At 46.5% G+C, this 18,269-nt stretch overlaps 1 pseudogene; it reads left to right on the top strand.

The window, feature by feature from the left end:
- The first annotated feature begins 9,889 nt into the window (after positions 1–9,889).
- LOC136538599 (probable E3 ubiquitin-protein ligase ARI2) lies at positions 9,890–13,757 on the top strand (annotated as a pseudogene).
- The last annotated feature ends 4,512 nt before the right edge of the window (positions 13,758–18,269 follow it).

Below are 18,269 nucleotides of genomic sequence, written 5' to 3'. Positions count from 1 at the left end.
GGTGATGTCGTCAGGGTGCGCGGCTGCTCCGGTGTTGTAGGTGACCAATGGAAGGAGCACCTTTGTGGGGGTGTTGTGAGGTGTCGGAGTCATTGCCGGAGGTGGTGTCGAGTCATGTTCCATCTTGCCCGATGGGGGTGTCCACTTCCCGCCATGCTGTGTGGTCAGAGTTGGCGTCGATGTTGGGGATGGCTCGTGTGGCGTTCCTGTTTGTAGGCACCAGATGCTCGTATGCTCGCGCTAGAGCTATGGCCGTCTCCAGCTCTCTTGGGTGGTGTCGTGCGACTATCACCTAGGGTGGATCTTGTAGACCGGCGATGAAGAGGCTAATCTGATTAGGCTCGCTGGTGATGCTGACATGTAGCACATACGCGGTGAAGTTGTTGATGTAGTCATTCACGGTGCCGGTGTGTCGAGGCGGAGCGAGGTCGCTGAGCGTGTCCTAGCTAATTGGCAGGCCAAAATCGTGGGTGAGGTTTCGGGTGAAGAGCGCCCACTCGGTCATTGGTGCATCCTTCGTTGAGCAGATGTGCCAGAGTTGTGCTGCATCTGTTAAATGAAAAGCTGCATGTAGAAGTCAGTGGCTGGTTGGATAGCCATGGGCTAGGTGGGCGCCGGCCAGGGGGGGGGGAGGGGTGGCAGCAACAGTGGTTGCGGTGCTGGCGGTGCCGCAAACAAGGTGTTGGAGACCTCTATGACGATCTTCGGGGTGTTGGAGGAGCGAGGTTCCTCCATCTTGTTGTTGATTAAGGATTTGCCAGTGGTGATCATGACTTGCTTGGTCTCTGCTTCGAGGTTGTTGATGGCGTCCTTTTGATGCAATCTGGTTTGGATGTCGGTGATGACGGCGTCTCCATGGCTGTGTGCTTGCTCAATGGTGTGGAGCCACGTGTTGCTCTCCGGCTGAATTGGATCTGTTATTGATGGAGAATTGTTGTACCCATTAAAGAGCTTGTGGAACTTCGTCGTCCAATGATCGAGGACCTTGTGGATACCATTTTTGGCGTTCACCTTAGAGCGTGCACACTCGATGTTGTCTAGGTGGGTGTTGAGTTTATTGAAGTTTGCATTGATCTCGTCGAAGTGGTTGTTCATGATGGTGGAGAAGGTCACGATCATGGTGGTGGTGGCCATCGGATCGATCTGATCTCCGAATGCTAGTGTAAGAGGCCGGTTGGGATGGGACCTCTAGGGCTGGGGGTAGCGGCGGCTAGGGCTTGGGAGGAGGGAGAGAAGGGGGCGACATACAGGGAGAGAGGAGAAGGAGACGCTAGGGAGAGAGAAAAGGGATAGGGAAGTCCTTAGGCTATTTTTATTTAATCCCAATGATTACGTTGCCTCTCTATTTATAGTCCTGAGGAGACCTGCATCTTAAGTAATCTAACGAGAAAAGTCCTTATAGATATGGACTCCTCCCGATCTACCTAATCTGAACCGATCCTATTCCTATTCCCTTTCCTTTATTCACGATCCTCCGAACATGGATGTCGGTGGCGGCGGGGGGGCCACCCTCACCGTGTGGGCCCTTCCCCTTTAGGTGGCGCCGCTGCCCCCCTTGGCGGCTAGGCTGGATGTGTCGCCTGCTCCCATCTGGACCCTCTACTAGACGTATGACACAGAAAAATTCTTCCATTAAAATAAAACTAATGAATGACTCAAATTCTCAAAAATACTGCACAATCCGTCTCCCATACCATTTAATTCATATTTATATTGAATTTTATACATATTTCTTCTATCTGTCTTATCTATTAAAGAGTGAAATGTTTCTTTTGTTCGACTTTTTTTTTTCTCACAAACTGTTCTCGCTTCATCCATTTCTTGTATGTGATTTAAACTCATGATTGGTGCTCACACACGTTAAAACAACTCACATACAACAATGTTATGGAGTCTAATTCCAAGGCGTTCGGTTATAATTCTGTTGTAACGCATGGCTGTATACTCCATGTCTCGTATGTTATCTTGACTCACATTTGCTCATATGAGTTAAAATGACTCATGCCAACGATGATATAGAATTCTATTCCAATATATATCGAATTCTGTTGTGGTGCACAGATAAGTTGCTACTAAAAAAATTTGACACATAACTATATTGATGATACGAGAAAATAGCATGTGTGAACTAGTAAAATTGGAGTTTTGATGGAAAATTTTTTACTGCATGTCAGCAATAAGAGGATTACCTGATTTATTTATCAAAGTTCTATCATCGACAAATTCTCCCCCCTGTATCAACAAGAACAGTGTTTTCAAATACCTCATGTAGCGCTACCCATACGGCCATACCGGCTAAAAAATAATTTTCTTTCAATGCATGACGTGGTAAAAAAACAGTTCACGACTTTATACCTTTTTATTACTATTTCCTATCACCAAATATATTGCAAATTTATCACGTGTTTGGTTCTGAGAATGGATCAGTCAGTCCCCTATTTCGAGGGAGTTTGGATGGGATTCCCGTAGGCCCTGTTGGATAACAGTTAGATTAGCTATAATAATTAAAGTGTTTGGATTCCTAAATTATTGTACTAGATAGATTATTCTTGGTTCAAGTGGCAAATGCTCATAATCACCAAGAAGCATATTTGAAGTGGCCGTTATGTTTCAAGTGACAAATGCTCATAATCACCAAGAAGCATATTTGAAGTGGATTAGTGTTAGCGCCGTTAAATCCTAAAATTAATCCCGAAAAATGCGAGCACCCATATCAATTCTGGGTTGAAATGACAAATGCTCATAATCACTGAGAAGCATATTTGAAGTGGATTAGTGTTAGCGCCGTTAAATCCTAAAATTAATCTAGGAAAATGCGAGTACCCAGTCAAGTCGGGGACTAGAATCCGAATGGGCAGATTCCACCACAAGGAACTCAACCAGCTGAGCCAAGCTCAATTCGCAAATCACCTTATAAACTAGTATGTTTGGATCAGAGTTATATTATTTTCGCTGATTATTATAATCGTTGTGGATCAAAGAGGCCCTTAGACTGTTCATAGCGTGTGATCGGTGTTAAAAACATCAATTCACGTGTCATCCCAACACCCATGTCTAGAACTTTTGGCACACAAAGTTAGTCACCGATGCTCATGTGAATGCGTCAGAACCCCCACCCTCTGTGCACATGCTATGAAATTATTTTAAATTTAGCAAGCACCAAGATTTCTACTTGACTCGTTAAGATTTTCAAGTTTGACATCAGCATGTGTAGTCTGTCTACCAGAGGCTTCAAGCATCTCTCCTTTCTCAACACTGATATTTGTCCACGCTCTGGGTAGTCTTAGAGCAACTTCAATAATCTCTTTTATATCCTTCCGTAGTGATAGAAATAGAGATCTGGGTAGGAAAAAATATATGTTGTATCAATACATAGACTTTCTTGTAGCTACCAAAAAAACACCATCCATTCTTTGAAGGTAGGGAGGTGCAACATATCCCCCTATCAGTCGATCCATGTGTGTTGTTCTAGAGCATGAATGTTTTTAGACGAAAGAGGAGATGAGGAAGAGGAAGAGGAAGAGGAAGAGGGAATGAAGGGAAACAACTCGAGGACTACGATTCTAGCTGGCTATGTATCATTGTACCCGCACAGCCCTTGGCTGCCTCGCCTAGCACCATGCGAGGAGCACGCTGGACCGACTCGCCTCACCTTGCCATTGTCGGCCACACCACCCTTGGCCAGTAGTGGCGCTCCGTGGAAAAGGGAGCTCCCGATGCCATAGGAGGAGCGTGCCAGGTGGAAAGACTAGCGTCATCACCATTAAGGGCGGAGAGCCGGGGATCCAGGTGAAGGGAGAGCGCCTGCATGTGAGGATCTAGGGGGATGATGTGTGAGAGAGTCAAAGAGAGAAGGGGGAGGGAGCATTTGAGAGATGATATAGGAGTAGTGCCAATTGAGAACAAGAGGAGGAGGGAGTGGGTACAAATCCTAGCACGTCAATATATATTTTGGGCTTGTTTTTTTTTCACAGGCGGACTATTTAATTGGCCCACTTCTAGAAATCTATTTTAAAGACAATATATACGGTGAACAGCTTCTTTAACCTCTTGTCTCCTAAAATCATTTATAGAGATTATTCACAAACAAAAAAAATCATTTATAGAGATGGTCCAATAAAAGTCTCTCCTCTGAAAATAAAAAACACATGTCTTCTAAAATGGTTTATGTAGCAGCGACAACACATATTTAAACTTGAATTATAATTATATTATTTTATATTCCCGTTACAACTTACGGGTATAATCCTAGTTTTGAGAAAAAAAATATATAAAACCATGGTGTGGTGGAGCATCACCAACATGGAAAAAGCGTTATCTACGTTAGTCTCGTTACTCTCGTGCCATGCGATGATGATTTAGGGTGCGTTTGGTAGAGATCTAGATTCTTCTAGAAACATTTAGATCCATATTCTCTCTAGAAAAGTTTATGTACCGAATCATAATCACTTTGTGGAACAGTTTGGCTAGCTCGTCGCTAGATTCTTCACACTAGATCTAGAAACAGGAGAAACTATAGGTGTGTTTGGTAGGGATCTAGATTCTCTTAGAAACATTTCAGGTCTAAATTCCCTCAAAAAACGTTTCATGTGATGAATCACAATCACTTTGTGAGATAATTTGGCCGATAGCATTCAATTCACATTGTGTATCTTAATGTGAATTGAATGCTATCAGCCAAATTATCTCACAAAGTGATTGTGATTCATCACATGAAACGTTTTTTGAGATATATATATATATATATATATATATATATATATATATCTGTGTGTGTGTGTTAAAAATCATATAAATAAAAACATGCTTCAAAAAAATTTAAACATTTATGGGAAAAGAATAACTTAAACACAACTCATTTTTATTTGCTACACTAAAAAAGGATTATTACTGAAAAAATAAAATTGGTAGCCCATAAGCGTGGCAAAGAAACCGAAACGATTCAGTGAGAAAACACCATTTGCTGGTTTCTAACTTCGCTAAAGAATCGTTTCGGATCTAGGCGGCACAACACCATTTGGAGGCATTTCTAGTGATTCACATGAGAAATGAATCTGATTCTCATGTCGAAACGAGGCTTATGTTTCTCTCGTTATGGCATTTAGTAGAGATTCTAATAATTTTCTGAGAATTTGAAACGTTTCTCGCTATCAAACACAACCTCATGTGGCCCCGTCGCTGCTAACCAAAGGTGTGCCATCATGCTTACTTATAGAGATTGTAATTGTATTGACCATTGATTGCACGAAGGGCTTGCATATACGTGCAATGTCCTATACCATCTATCCACAATCAACGGAGGATCAGCCGTGTGATCTCAACCACCCACGGCGCCCTCTTGAAATGACCACAAGGAGCCCGTCCATTCCATAAACAACTCGGTGTGAATTTGTACACCAAGTTCATGAACAGATAACAGATTCATATTGATTCGGATGCTTCAACCAAGATTACAAATAATATTTGGTCGAAAAGCTTGAGTAGGCTAAAAAAACAGTACCACGTTATAAGGCATACATAATAGCATATGTGGCGAAATGGTATCATGCATGATTTGGCCGTGCAAGAAACGGTCATATAAAACAGAGTAGCTAATGTTTCTATAAGGTTGGTTGGTACTCCGTCAGTTCTAAATTATAAGTCGTTTTGAATTTTTTCGGTACATTCATTTTGCTATATATATATAGATATAATATATGTCTAGATACATAGCAAAATGGATAAACCAAAAAAGTCACAGCGACTTATAATTTGGAATAGTTAGGCGTTGGCTCGTTCCATTAATGCTACTATCTTGATGCACGCCTTTGATAAGAAGCTAAGGAAGTGTTGAACATGGTGTGTCGGTTAGAAAGATTCTTCAGAAGCCTTGTTTGGTAGAGCTACAATAGATTTTATTTTTGTCACATACATACAATAATTTTTTTATATATATACATAATACAAATAATATAAGACGCCGTGAAGATAATTCTTCGTCGTCAAAAACCTTGGAAGGGAGATGTTATCCGCCTCTGTCTCTCGGATTAGCCCTACGCGGCGGCGAGCGCACGGATCATGCGAGTAGGCCGCCCTGCCAGCTATACAGCGGCGATGAGTTTTTTTTTACAACAGCCGGCGACGAGTTGGACCCGTCCAACGGAACCGAAGAGCAACCCCTGGCGGCACGGCACGTGGCATGGCGCTGGCCCACACCCACCACAAAAACCCTTTGGGCGTTGCCGTTGCGCTGTTTGCGTTCGAGTTCACGCTGAGGCTATCTCCAAAACTAACGCACAAAATATAAGATTTATTCGTTCTTTGGATAACGGTACAGGTAAAAAGTTCAATATCTATTCGACGTCTTCTTCGACAACTAGAATCGTCATCTCCCAACAGTTCATCATCAGTGTCCCTCGCTCCCTCGGAAAACCCTCTCCTCTCCCCTACCCTGCCCGGCTGCCCTCTCGTCTCCCCCTCGCTTCGATCAACCGAGAAACGCCGCCATGGCGAGCGACGAGGAGGAGGCGTGCGACTACTTCTACGACGATGACGACGCCGAGGAGGACGACACCGCCGGCTTGGAGGAGGATTCTTCGCCGCCGGCCGGCGCGGACTACTGGGTGAGTGGTCCGACCCGACCCTGGGGCGCCCCGGCTCGTCGCTGGGATGATAATTGTGTGTTTCCCGGGTTGGGATTTCGGCGCCGGCGAGATCTGGGAGGACCTCGCCGATCGATTCCAGAGCCGCCCTGCGCACCCCGATTCACCAAATCCGTCGTCGCAAGAAAGAAAATAAGGGGGTGTCCCAAGTAACCTCTGTTATCCCCAACCTGCGCGCTTCAAGTTGTGCTATGCGCTCATTCTTGCAAGCCTGGCTCGCCCAAACCGGTGCCGGATGTCTTCAAATCCTCACCGGATCGACTTAGGGGCTTGGGTTGTTATGGTTTATTTCCGTGGGATGTATCCGTGTCGTTTTGGAATTTGAGGGCAGTGAAACAAGCAAAATCCTGCCTACTTCTTAGTTGTAAGATATAAGAACTGCTAGATTCGATCAGAGTACCTGTCTTTCACTGTAAAGTGTAAAGTGTAGTATCTAATTTTGCCCAAAGTAGTGGCCATTGCTCAACAAATTCTTAAGTTTGCCAAAGAATTACGAGATGCATGCTATTCACTTCTTCTTCTTCTTTTCTTAAAAAACTCAAAGTTCGATTTACTTAAAAACTGGAAAATACACAAGCTTTTGTTTACCCTTTTGTAGATTTATTACCACTAATATAACTAAACAAGGACCCATATGCCGCAGCCGCCTACTACAGATGCTGGGGTGCTGCCAAGGGGCCGGGAAGCGGAGGGCGCGAGGAGTCCCCGCATGGGGTCAGGCGGTGCGGACTATGTCTAGGTGGCGCGGGCCCTCGTGTGGGGCGCGTGAAACGGAGTGCAGGCGTGGGTATCCGTCCAAACATCTAGACGCTAGCACTACCAAATCTTAATTACTGTGATGTCTGGCACAGTCTGTTTGGTTCTGAGCTAAGCAACGTTGCTTGACATAGGCACCCATTTTAGGCGTCTGATTTTGGACATCTAGAGCTAAGACTGAGGGCATGTTTGGACCCTTTCTCTAAATTTTAGAGCTCTAAACTTTAGAACTAAGGCTCTAAACAAATGGTCTAAAGTTAGCTCTAAACTTTAGCCCACCTCATAGTAGAGCTTTAGATTTCAAAAGTAAACTAAAGTGCTCTAAAATTAGGGTAGTGTCGACGAAATCTGGTCGGCAGTCTACCGAGAGGTATATCCACGGTAGTAGATGATCGGTGAAGGTGCGCGTAATAGAAACCGGATGGTGACACAAGGCGCGGAGACAACGATTTAGACAGGTTCGGGCCGTCTGATCGACGTAATACCATACGTCATGTGTCTTTGTTGGATTGTATTGAATATGAGATCAATTCGAGGGGGTCCCTACCCGCCTTATATAGTCTTGGGGGTAGGGTTATAAGTCGGTTAGATCTAGATCTATTCGGGTATATGATAAGTATTTACAAGGTATACGATATCTATCATATCCGAACAGACCCTTCTCTATCTTCAAGATTCCTTTCTAAAACCGTGTGATGCATGCCGATCAGTGTCTTACATCACACGCCTTCTTCTTATGGGCTGGACCAGCCCCGGTGCTGCGGACCATATCCATTGCCGTGGGTATCTGGGGTTATACCCCCACAAGTAGGACATCAAGCAACAATCTATTGCACCGTGAGATTCATGTTTAGATTACTCTAGTTTATCTACTCCCTCTGCCTCTGAAAGAATAGATTTCTAGCAAGTTTATGATAGATTAGCAAACAAAAGAAAATGCCTTACTATCTTTTACATATGAAACCTGTGCCCAAACCGCGGCCAGCCAGTGTGCCATGTCACGGGCTTTTCACGGCCGTTCGATCGGGCGCGCGGACGACCCAGATCAGGCGATCCGCGGTCATTTTATGAAAAACCCCTTCTATTTTTTGAAATCAACCCGCGCTCCAGAGGCCCTCTCAGAATATTTTGCACAAAACACCTCAGATTATTTCCAAATCAACCCGTAGTCCAGAACAGATGGGCTCCGGGTTTTTTTTGCAAAAAAGACCTTCACTTTATCGAAAATCAACCGACACTCCAAAGACACTCTCAGCAATTTTTACGAAAACCTCCTCAGATTTTTCTCAAATCAAAATACAGGCCACCTTTGATTATATCTTTTTTTTTTCAAAAAATAAATTAGCTAAAACTTTAGAATTGCATAGTAAATCACAGAAAAATTGTAAATTAGAAAATCAAGTTGATCTGAAATCCTAACAAGTAGAACTATGCAGCGCAACCATAATATCACATGTTTTAGTAAGGATTTTTTCATATAAACTTTTACCTATGCTTTTAAGGGGCAAATAAAATTATACCTTTATGATGATAAAGTCTCGAAAATACATAAAAATCATAAAATGAAAAAAAATTGCTGAGTTTCTCGTCACTGCACCTATATTCTTATTGTCACTGGCCTAATCGAAAGGAAAGACGCGGCAAAGCCGCGCCCGCGTTTCTAGTCTATTATTAAGCTTCTTAACTTTAAGTGCACTCACCACTTACCGAGAAGTTGGAGCAATAAGTTTTGGTGTTCCAATAATAATATTTTAAATGACGTTGAACCCGCTAAATCAACCATTGGAGCACATGATGTCTAGTAAGAATAAATGAGTACGTTGGCCGCTGAAAACTCCAAGCAATTAAATGGGTCTGATAGATGGTGAGGGCCTAAAAGTTGATTTATCCGTGGACAAATTTTCAGCCTAGGCTAGTAGGCTTTCAGGGATGGATGAACTGTGAAAAGTAAATAAACACACCTATAATAATTATGTTGTACGGGCTGGCATCCTAGCGCTGCAGTCAGTTGCGAACCGGCCCAACCAGAAAACAACAAGACCTAAAATCTCCTTTGGTTCATAGGAAAAACAGAAGAAAAATACACCGTTCATACATTTGGTTCGTAGGAATGGAGTATAGGAATAATGGAAGAATTTTTTCATTGCCTGCTGTTTTGGAGGAAAACTACATGAAATCTAACATCCACTCAAAACTCTTGGTAGTCATCCTACGTTTCTCTCGTGTCCTGTTCAAATGATCACTCCATCAAAATTTCTATGTTTTTCAATCATCTATTTTACAACTACGTTCTAATAATATTTCTATGATTTTTCTATTCCTGTGATTTTGCTTTCCCGTGTTCCAAAGAGAGCCTTATAAAAAAAAGACCTAAAATCGTGGGCAAAGAAAACCCGAGTCAAACACTTTGGAGTACTAGTTCCGAGTTCCGACGCCGCCCCTAACTAAACCCATGCGGCCCTGCTCAACGGACTCTATCCTTCGCCCGCCGCGCCGCCAGCGACCGAGCTGCCGCACCGCCCGCCGCCCGCCACCCATGAACAATGCCGACGACTTCTATGGCTACAGTGACGAAGACGAGAAGTTGGTGATGGGGGACGACGACGACGAGGGGTGGCAGGACCAGGAGGAGGACGACATGCCGCCGCGGCGGTGCCCGGAGATTTGGGTGAGTAACGGCGACTGTCCGGTAGTTGTGGTTCCGATTCTTCGAATGCCTAAATGTTGACTGAATCCACCACCCATAAAAACTTACTAGATTTGATCGAATCTGACGTCCTTTGAACGTTTCCCTGTCAGTACAATTACAAATCCTCTCGTCAAAGGTCGATCCCGCGTTGTACTAATCCACAAAATTAAACAAACCGAGTAAAACCAACTTGGTTCGGTTTAGCCTTAAAAAGAAAAAAAACTTGGTTCGGTTTGATCCTTTTGTATAGTGTATATACACCTCTGAAAGTGAAAGCAATAAGATACATTCGAGGTTTGCATAATAAATCATGTAAGCTAAACAATGCATTTTAAGTGAAGCATACATAATAAGACCTTGCCCGAAACACACCGGCTCCTTGAAAATTTTGGATTGGAAGCCGTCATTGTTACTAAACATACGTCTGTTTGCATCCATTAGCACAATAGCTAATAGCTGCAAGGCTGTTTAGATTCACCTGCTAATAGGTGGTTGGACAGTGAGTTGAAGACGTGTATGAACTATTATCACCTATTACCAACTCCAAACCTGCTAATGAAACTAATAGTTAGCATCCCCTCAACTAATAATTAGCAGGTTCATTAGCAAGTTTGTTTGGATCCACTAGTACTAATTTTAGCTGCTAATGTTTAGTGTTAATAAATCCAAACAGGCCCTAAGAAACCATATTAATAATCAATTATAGCAATAACTTTGTATTTGTATTTGTTTCTGATGTTTTGCATTGAGAATTTAATAAATTATTAACTACGTGCAATTTAATCACTAATTATTGAGTAAAAATTCCACCTATATTGCTACTCCCTCCATCCACCTAAATTTACAATCATTTGACTTATGACAAATTCAGAATCCCATCCCTTGCGTATTTGTGGACAATAGCTCAAGTCACATCTTTCACCACTAGAACTTCATTGGGGGCACATACACCTTTAGTTTTCACATGCTTTGGAAGACTTCTAAGCCCGGGCATAGGCCTAGCCGGCGCCACAATTTGGGTTGATCTCTGTCCAATGTAATAATATAGCTTGCAGTACACTAGGGGGGTCCGAACGTTCATGTACAACTTATTGACCCCCTAGGGTGCCGCTAAATGTGTATTGTATCGAACATTTTCTCTACCTTAATACAAAGACGCGCAAACCTTTTTGCGTGTTCGAGAGACATTACTTGACATATTGTGACTAGACAATATCTTAAGGAAAAAAAGAGAGAATTCGTAAAGATGCTTCAACCCAAAAAGAAAAAAAAAGATTAAAACTTTAATCCATGACCTCAAGAAAACCAGTCTTGGTTTCTATTACAAATTTTTTCTTCATGTTGCTTACTCACTACTATTGCTACTTTGACAACATCACTAAATGAATTTTGTTCCTCTTGTTGCAGGCCATTAAGAAGGACTCTCTTTCGGTGGCGCAGGTAATGTTCTGGTTTGACTAGGCATTCTTGAGAGTCAACTGATGATTGTCAAAATATGCATCTCCTCCTACATATGTTTCATGTTTGTAATTCATTTGGAACAATTAAAAAAAGGAATGGGCCTATTACTACAAGAAATTTGAAGAATTTCTAACATTAGCCCAACTTCTTGAAAAAAAAATCCTTTACATCTTATCACCTTTCTCAGATCCCTTTGTTTTTCTGCTTCATGAAAACAGTTTCCATTTTTACATTCCATAGGATCTGATGGGGTGCTATGGGACTATAATCCTGCTTTCCGATTCCAATGCTTGGATAATCCTACTTTCAATTTGAAAGGAGCCTTAGCCCCTAAGAGATTAGTGAACACTGAACACATTATATTTGCATAATAATTTAGTAAGCATCAATTAACTTCTTGAAAACCTTCCTTTACATGTTTTCTCTTTTTTCAGATTCCTGTGTTTTTGTGCTTCATGCAAACGGTTTTTGCTTTTTCATCCCATATGATTTGAGGTGCTATATATGGTACTATAACCATCCTGCTTTCCTATTCCTGTGCTCTGCTTTCCCATTCCTATGCTTGGATAATCCTACTTTAGGCCCTAAGAGATTAGTGAACATATTATATTTGCGTAATAATATACTAGTAAGCATCAGGTAACTGATTACAGCTTTCCTTGTGTCCTCTGCAGCAACAAGACCTGTCCATGGTGATGGGCCTGTTCAACATAAAGCAGCACCACGCGCGTGCTCTCCTGATCCACTATCGGTGGAACACTGATCGCCTCGGTGACCACCTGGAGAGGAAAGGGCAAGAACGCATGCTCATGGAGGCAGGCGTCGTGCTACAGCAACAGGAGACGAGCAGCAGCAGCAGGCCTTCTTCACGAAGCAGGGTGCTCTGCGAGGTGTGTTTCGAGGACTTCTCCCCGCGGCACGTCTCCACCATGGACTGCGGCCACTCCTTCTGCAACGACTGCTGGACGCAGCACATCGTCGCCGCGCTCGACCTCGGCAAGAAACAGATCCCGTGCATGGCGTTCAAGTGCCCCGCCATCTGCGACGAGGCCGTGGTGCAGCGGCTCCTGGGCCACAGGGACCCCGCCGCGGCCCAGCGGCTCCACGACTTCCTCCTCCAGTCGTACGTGGACGACAACAGCGCCGTGAAGTGGTGCCCCAGCATCCCGCACTGCGGCCACGCGATCCGCGTGGACGCCGCCGACGAGGTGGAGCCGCTGTGCGAGGTGCGGTGCCCCTGCGGCGTCAGCTTCTGCTTCCGGTGCGCGGCGGCCGAGCACTCGCCGTGCCCCTGCGCCATGTGGGAGCGCTGGGAGGCCAAGGGCCAGAGCGAGGCGGAGAACGTCAGGTGGCTGCTCGCCAATACCAAGAGCTGCCCCAAGTGCTTCAAGCCCATCGACAAGATCGACGGCTGCAACCTTATGACCTGCAAATGCGGCCAGCATTTCTGGTAATTATACTAAGCTCTCCTCGCTCACTATTACATTACGCTTCTTAATTGCATGGTCATTCATCTTAATTATGATGCATGCAGCTGGCTGTGCGGCGGCGCCACGGGGTTGGCTCACACATGGACTAGCATCGACAACCACAGCTGCAACCGCTTCGAGAAGGAGGAGAAGAGGAAGGTGGACGACGCCAGGCGGCAGGTGCGGCGCTACGAGCACTACTACCAGCGGTTCCACGCCCACGACTTCTCGTACAAGGCGGAGCGCGACAAGCTGGGGCCGGCCGTCGCCGACCGCGTGCTGACTGCTGAGGCTGGAGTGGAGCGGCGTCCTGACCAGGGACGCGGCGTGGCTGACCGACGCGCACCGGAGCCTGCTGCGGTGCCGGCAGGTGCTGGCGCGCTCCTACGTGTTCGCCTACTACATGTTCGACGCCGAGGAAACGCCGACCCGGCGGCGGGAGCCGGGGAGCCTGTCCATGGCGCAGAAGCAGGCGCTGTTCGAGGACTACCAGCAGCAGGTGGAGGGCAACGTGGTGCGGCTGTCCAAGCTGCTGGGGACCGACGCGCCTGAGCTGCCGGAAGCGGAGATCCTGCAGGCGAAGCAGGACGTCACCAACCTCGTCCGGGTCGTCGAGGCGCACTGCGGGAAGATGTACGGCTGCATCCAGGACGAGCTGCTGCCGATGCTCGTGGAGCCCATGTCCATCGTGGCGTACCAGCCGGGCGGCCCCAGCAAGGCCAATGAGTTGCCGGCTTGACTTTTTTTAATAATTATTATTACTCCCTCCATTTCAAATTCCAAATTATAAGTTACGAATTTGCTATGTATCTAATAGATATAACAAATGTCTAGATCTAGACAAATTTGATGTATCCAAAAAATCAAAACAGACTTCTAATTTGGAACTGAGTGAGTAGTGAGTAATTGGACGATGAACTTGAACGGAGAGAGTATTAATTTAATTTGGACGCTCAACTTGAGTCGCCGCTTCACCGGCTGGCCTTCATTCTTTTTTTTCGCTCTAGAATTTCTAAAATGGCCCAAGGAGTGATTTGAACATAATATAAAAAAGGAGTGATTTGAACATTGTGCCAAAGTTGAAAACAAGTTGCTTATTACATATACCACCAAAATATGTTACCAGCAAGGATTCCTAGTTCAAAATTATATACGTTTGAATTCCATTAGAGTTGAAAAATGAGACTATGCGTAAAAAAAATGAGACAACGAGGTCGACGGGAGTTGGAACGCCGAGGTGTCTGAAACGACAAATGTGAAGTAGGAGTATGTAATACCTATGCTGTGATGCAATTCTAATTTAAATTAAAATAATTTTGATGAAAAAATATCAACATACTTCCTCCGTCCTAAAAAGAATGTCATTATCACCTTTTGAGGAGTCAATCCAACATCAAGTTTGCCAATATATATATACAAAAATTACTAATAACAATGATTAGTAATAAAGTATATCATAAGATAAATAATATTTTTTTTCATAATAACCCTTTTTGGAGATACCAGTATTGACATGATTTTTCATAAACTTAGTGTCGGGTTCATAAACCCAGGGTCCCTCGCGGACCGGCTTCCCTGCAAAAGCTCGGCCCAAGCAGACAACACGTAACTCATGGGCCGGCCCAAGTACCTAAATGACAGGCCAAAGGGGCGATCGAATCTCCTGCCGGGAGAACTGGCCGAGGAGGAACAACACCCGCTTTCCGATTCCGTCCCACCTCTCCGACTGGAGCACTCGCTTCGGTCTCCAAGCCCGCCTCCGGACGGCCTCTCCGACCTGAAGGCCTGGCCAAAAGCACTACTTCCGACTCCGACCCACGTCTCCGACCGGGGATACGCCAAAACCCTGCTCACAGCTCATCTCCAACTGCGTGATCAGAACCGACTGGGACCAACCGACCGGGGACGCCCGCTCAGAAAGGACCGGGGAACGAACGGAGAAAGCAAGGCAGGGCGCACAAGTCAAACAACGATACCAGGGACCATACCATGTACACCTGCAGAAACAGTATTCTGCAACCTCCCTGACACAAACAGTGTTGTAGGCGCCGATATTTTCCTCTACAGTATTGTGGACGCCATTAACTCCCATACAGTAAGCCCCCCCACATGCCGCTGGGCATCGATCGCCTGTACACGAGCGGCTCGGGCCGAACCGAGACGCACGTGGCAACGACCGGAGTCCCAGCCTAGATGGCCTGGGACCACGGACCTTTGTCCAACGCCTCCAGCGAGCGCCGCTCCCGTCGCGCTCCAACGGAGGCCGAGGCAAAGGCAAGGCCAAACGCCAGGATCAGGATGAGGGCCCCTCCACACAGAAGGGGAAAAAGAACATAACAGATCACCGCCGACCGGCCAACTCCATGACTGTTGCCACGGCTGATCACATGGACAAGCACCCCCAGTAGGACCTTCCAGGCCACTTCCACGAACTCATGGAGAGCCCGTGCACCAACCATGCCTACCCCGTCAAACACCTCTACAAGGACTGCGAGCTCCTCAAGCGCCTTCTACAATAGGCCGACGGGCCAAAGGCAGAAAAAGGTGAAGAAGCAGCGACCAAGAAAGGGGGGGTAGCGGGCAAGGATCTGGATGACTCAAGGTTGAAGTGATGCGACCGGACATCTACCGACTGAAGGACGACAACGATGACATTCTCACCAAATGCTTGGAACAACTATGTCATTTTTTCTTCCCCTAAATTTCAGTCTTACCATTGTTTACTTAGCGTTTGCTCCTATAAGAGCACCCCTACCCGAACAATTTTTGGCCCGAGTCGCTCGGGGGCTGCACGAGGGTACACTACTACCTCTCTTTTTTGTTTACTATCATATGGTGAAACTCCTTACCCAAACAAAAGGGTAGCTTGTTCCTTTAATTTGCCTTACGTAGCTTTGCTTTAAAACATTCCGACAGATCGCACCCCGCCTTTTCCTATGGTTACGAGCAGCTGAGCCTCGTGGGCCATGCCCTGGGCTCCCAAGGTTGCAGCCTATGGGACAAATGGGCAAGTATGAGAAAGAAAGAATAAAAAACAAAACTATGCTAAGGGAAAACTAAGGAACAAAAGAGACAAGCTTCCCCGAACGGAGTGACTCCATCACAAAAAAATGAAACCGACTGTAGTCATTATGTACACAAGAACGTTTAAACGGGGCTCCCCCATGAACTTAATCTTTTTACATCTACTAAACTTCTTATACCTTACAAACTATTAGGGCAGCTCGGTGGCATCTGCTGTCGGTAAGACCGGCGAGTGCGAAGGCTGCTCACTCCCCGGTGGGACGACATCCGGCTCGGTCGGAGCTAGGGCGATATCCACGTCCGACCTAGGCTTCGTGCCATCCGTAGGCTGGGCGACGTACCCCCGACGCACGCTTCTAGCCATGTCTTCATGGCGGACATCCATCACCCACTACGTAGAGATTTGCTCTGCCACCAACCTTGCGTGCGGCAGCAAGCTCTCCCTAAGCGTTTGGATGTCCTCCGTGCTCAAGCCGTTAGCATATCCACTGCAGATAGTGGCGAAGTCCAGGTTCGGGTGGTACATCGCCACCGAGGTCAACACCCCCGACGCTCCATAGAACAGCCCACTTGTGATAAGGTTCCGAACCGCATCTAGGACCTCCGCTAGCTGGATGGCGGATGCACTAGTACTTGGCGCCAATCCAAAGACCTCTGAGATGACAAGCTAGGCAACATTGCGGATCTGGTCAAGTTCCCCCTCGAGAGCGCGTCGCTCTTCACGGGACTTGGCTAGCTCCTCTACATTCTAGCCAAAAGTTGCCTTGACCGTCTCCAGGTCTCGCTCTAATGACTTTACCTTTCCGCCCAGCTCTAGAAGAAGGGCAACAAGCTCAGAAACAGGCTGAGGGAGGAAACCAACGTGACGAAAAACAAAAAAGGTACGTACCGAGGTGGAAGTTCTCAAGGGTGGAGAATTCCTCCTCCTGCCGGGCCACCTGCTCGCACAGCCGGGCGCTCGCCTCCTCCATCCCCATCACCTGGCCCTGAAGCGCGAGCACTTTTTGGTCTGCCTCCAACCGAGCCTTCCGCTCTAACTCTAGGGCCTTTCGCGCCAACTCTAGGGCGTTCCTCTCTGACACCAAGGCGCTCTGCTCTGACTCAAGGGTCTCCAGGGATTTTTAGAGCACCGCCTTTGTATCCGCCAGGGATTTCTGCAACCTTGCCTCGGTCTCTGCCTAGCGGGCCTTTACCACCAAGCCCCCGCTCGACGACAGTCGCCCACTCTGCTACACGCTTCTCCTCCGCCCGCACCGCGGTCACCTCAGACACCCAGTCCTGGGACTCGTGGTGCTTGGACTCTAGCTGATGCTCAAGCTCAGCCACCCGGGCATGCTCCATCCAGAGGAAGCGGGACTTGCGGGATGACATCTCCTTTAGACCCTACGAAAAACAAGCATGCTGAGGCAACCAACAAGAGATTCAAAGGTCAAGGACAAATACAGGAGACTCACCTCCGTAGTGAGCTACAGGTCGACCTGGACTACCTGCTGGGTGGACTTAACCCGCTCCTAGGCGTCCTCGAGCTTCAAGGATAGGTTGGCGAGTTCGGACACCGTGGCAAGTCCTTTGCCCCCAAGGATGTCCTAGAGCTAACACTCCTGGGAATCCCGAAGGATGAACCACACCTTTGCCGGGTCCTCGGGGTAGGGCCACTCTAGGTCACCATCCGATAGCCCACCGGAGGGCCCAGCCTTTGACTGAACCACCGCCAGCTCCCGCGACGACACCGGTAGCTCCACCATGTCATCTGTCTCGTCGTCGGATGAGATCTTGACCACCTCGGTGTAGGGTTATGAGGATGCTACGCTAGCCAGAAAACAAAAATTTGACCTCATAAACCAGGATCTACTGCTAGTTATATATCACAGGATTACCACTAGACACGCAGGTTGAGCGGAAGCGACTCGATGTAGTCGAACACGTTGTAGCAGTGCCGTGTAGTTGCGAGGTCGTCCATCCATCCGTCTCCTTCATGCGGTTCGTCCTTGTGCTCTAGATGCAGCACCTCTGAGGTATCCACACATACAGGGAGGAAGTGTTGCACCTCCGGACTGCTAGGTCAGCGATGAGCAGTAGGCGCGGGCGTAGGATGGGCGGCGGCGGCTGCCAAAAGGCATGGATTACTTAGCCCTATTGCCCACCCCACATATTTATAGGCGTCCCTAATGAGCTCCTGAGTTGGAGGCCCATTAGTAACCCTAAGCCTTGTCTAATTCGAATCCAATC

The sequence above is a fragment of the Miscanthus floridulus genome, chromosome 2, assembly GCF_019320115.1.
Source record: "Miscanthus floridulus cultivar M001 chromosome 2, ASM1932011v1, whole genome shotgun sequence".
NCBI lineage: Eukaryota > Viridiplantae > Streptophyta > Magnoliopsida > Poales > Poaceae > Miscanthus > Miscanthus floridulus.
The sequence above is the reverse complement of the archived record's forward strand: the minus strand, read 5'-3'. Positions and strand labels throughout refer to the sequence as shown.